This window comes from Vanacampus margaritifer, chromosome 3, assembly GCF_051991255.1.
Source record: "Vanacampus margaritifer isolate UIUO_Vmar chromosome 3, RoL_Vmar_1.0, whole genome shotgun sequence".
NCBI lineage: Eukaryota > Metazoa > Chordata > Actinopteri > Syngnathiformes > Syngnathidae > Vanacampus > Vanacampus margaritifer.
This window is the reverse complement of record NC_135434.1, coordinates 25,236,078-25,239,270: the sequence shown is the minus strand read 5'-3', so window position 1 is coordinate 25,239,270 and position 3,193 is coordinate 25,236,078. Positions and strand designations below refer to the sequence as shown.

General features: G+C 35.2%; 1 long non-coding RNA gene across 1 annotated transcript; it reads left to right on the top strand.

The window, feature by feature from the left end:
- The first annotated feature begins 459 nt into the window (after positions 1-459).
- LOC144049253 (uncharacterized) lies at positions 460-2,726 on the top strand. Its single transcript, XR_013293524.1, has 5 exons — positions 460-538; positions 1,327-1,513; positions 1,898-1,991; positions 2,155-2,369; positions 2,603-2,726. It is a non-coding gene; the product is annotated as an uncharacterized LOC144049253 (long non-coding RNA).
- The last annotated feature ends 467 nt before the right edge of the window (positions 2,727-3,193 follow it).

Genomic DNA, 3,193 nt, shown 5'->3' with positions numbered 1-3,193 from the left:
ATTTTAAACCGAATATCTAGTGTTTCAACAGGTTTTTTTTTACATGTTTTGGAAGCTGAATCGCCTAATTTTTTGTCATAGCCTATACTGTTAGGGTGACCAAAAAAATGGAAACTTTTTTTTAACAATCCAATAAAACCAAGTGTGATGGAAGAAACATATTTTGTTCATAGTAATTGAAACCTTAAAACATGCCATTTACAATCAAACAATGATGGAATCTCAGCTGAGCTGTTGCAGCGGTCAATGAGGAATCTCGACAGCAGATTTCAATGGATTTGTACAGGAGGATGTTATCTCCAGGATGTAATAAAAAGAAAAAAAATCCAAGTATTGTTTCTTAAATGGCATGTTTTATGAGAAATAATAAATTTATGTTATTTGACTATTTTTTGGGTGCTGGGAAATTCCAGTTTTTATTTATTTATTATTATTTGTATTATTATTATTTTTACAGTGTAGTGCAAGTTCCCAGTCTTTGCCTACTTCCATGGACAATGAAGGAAGTGCACCAAGGACAGACTTCCGCGCAGTACTCGTAAGTATTTGTAAACCATACTGTATTTTGTGTGTACTTGATAATTCAGACTGAAGAAAATGGTGGTCTAAATGTTAATGATTTGGGTTTGGAAGTAGGGATGCACGATAATGTCGGTGTCCGATTATTAAAGACAATTATTGCTAAACCAGATAATGAAGAAATCCGCTGATGGTTATCAGCAATTATCAATCAATTTGACATATAGATAAACCAGATAATAAAGAAATCCGCCAATATTAATATCATGTCACGTTGCTCCATCTGTTGTGGTTGTGCCCAACTCCTCAACCACTCCCCTCTTCTATGGTAGTGTCGCATATTTGTCACATCGTAATGCGCACGACCTCGTGTTCACAGAAGATGCATTATGGCGACATGGCAGTCGCCATTGTGGGCTTTCTTTATTGTGTCTCCCAAAAATGTTACCCTTACAATTTTTTGTTGCAATTTTTAAACATGACTGTTTTGTTTTGGCAAACTCAAAATGGATTACTGGTTGTCTGAAGCAGAGATATCAAGAAAATTCAGCTATATGGTGCTTTACACAATGTTTCATTGTATTTGTAGTATGTTAGAATTATAGTAGGACTCACACGCAAGTTAATTTTGGAAACGATTATCAACTTACTTATTGGTTATCGACATCGACACTTTCTAAATTATTGGTTTATCGGTATTGTTTGAAAATAGCATTATTTTGCATCTCTATTTGGAAGTCACCCTTTCTGTGTACACCTCAAGAGAAGAGAGCTGAATGTAAGTACGAATGTAACTCTTTCCAACAGGAGTCAAGTTTGGATCCTGCACAGTGGCTCAATGCTGGGACCCCAGATGTGATGATAAATAATCAGCCATATTGAGCATGTTCTAGAAATATGACTATGGGCTTTATCATTTTATGCCATTATCACATGCACCATGTCTATTTTTCAAGGTCTTCTACAGAGCAACATGTTTGGAACCTATGAACAGGTATTTCGTAGGTTTAGAAACAGGAGCCACATGTTACATTGTATTCTATTCAATGTCAATTCTGTCCTCAACACTTGTGCTGTGCTCTTGCTGTATACTGTATATTGACAGAGAGCTAAACATCCCTCTCTTATCGATTATGCCGGACAACACAAAGTTTGTCCTTACGATAGTTATTAAACTATATGACAAATACAGAAAACAAAGGAGTAGTCAAAATTTCTGTGAAAAAAAAGGCTGAATGCACAATAAATGAGATACACATGCATAAATGAAATCTCAGTACATCTAGCTAAATCACAATGTAGTACTTGTATAATACAAACGGTTTAGGTCTCCGGTATTCCTGTGTGTAATTATGACTTGTGTAATCATATTTTGTAGGACTCCTGCCAATGACTTTTTTATTGATGATACTGAAGAAGATGGGGGAGATGATGACATCATTGCAGATCCTTTTGAAAATGACAGTCCTCCAGTAAGTTATAACTTTTTAAACAAAGTATTGGGAAAAATGTTAATTTTTTTCAGTAGTCGTTTTTGACTGCATTTAAAAAAAATTATGAATGAATGATTTTGCCACTTTCTACCAGTGTTTCTGCCATTCATTTCTAATGTACTGTTCTTTTCATATATATTAGGAAGAAGTGGATCTTGCCACTATCTTGAGGACTTATCACGAGGATCACATTTCTGGCACTATGGCATCCACCATTTGTATCAGAAGGAGTAAGCTTCTAGAGAGTGCCATTAAAGCACTCTCTAGAGTGAGTTTTTGTTGGAGCCAACCACCACACATTGAGTTTGTAGGAGAAGATGCAGATGATATGGGGGGACCACAGCGTGAATTTTTCAGGTCTGAATGCCAATACCATTTTATACATATTTTGTAAACATTTATTCTGGTGAACAGTATATATTTATAAGTAATATTTTGTAATAACTTTAATCTGTGATTGTTATATTGTTTATTGCTCGTTTGTTAGCTCTAAAAATCATATGTCAAACACGTCTTACCTGATTAAAAACAAAAAAATACTTTGTATGTTTGTCACTTATAAGCTACTTATATTTTCTTTACTATTGAAGATGTGAAACCAGAAGATGAAAACGGAAGAGCCTCCTCCGTTCCTGAGGTGGTGCAGGCCCACAAGGATCTGTCTCAGAGTCTGTTCCACATTAACTGTTTTTAACTGAACTGCAAAAGGCTTTATTGTTGATGGGAAAATTGTGGAAAATTCATATGCAGTTTTTTTTTAAATAAATAAAAGAGAAACTGCTTGGAACAAGAATGTATTTTTATTTGTGACATAAACAAATGTAATGTCTATTTGGACCAATCTGCAACTTCCTTGATTGCCCACTAGACCGCAACTTTGAGAGCCTGCAAGAAGATGTCCTGACCAGATTTGAAGGAATAAGAGGTTGGATTTATTTGCTGTAGTGCAGCAAGTCTTTCCTCTGACAAAGAGCATTGAATGGCACATACGATGATCCCGTGCACTGTTCACTGCCATGGTCCAAAGGGAGGGGCTCTTCATATTGATGAATCTGGAATGTCTAATGAATGAATGAATTAAAGCGACAGTAACTCCTAAGAAAATCAAAATTTACTGATATAAAGATTTATAAAGGTCACAATATACTTTCTTTTCCCCAATTTAGCATCTGTCAAAAGGT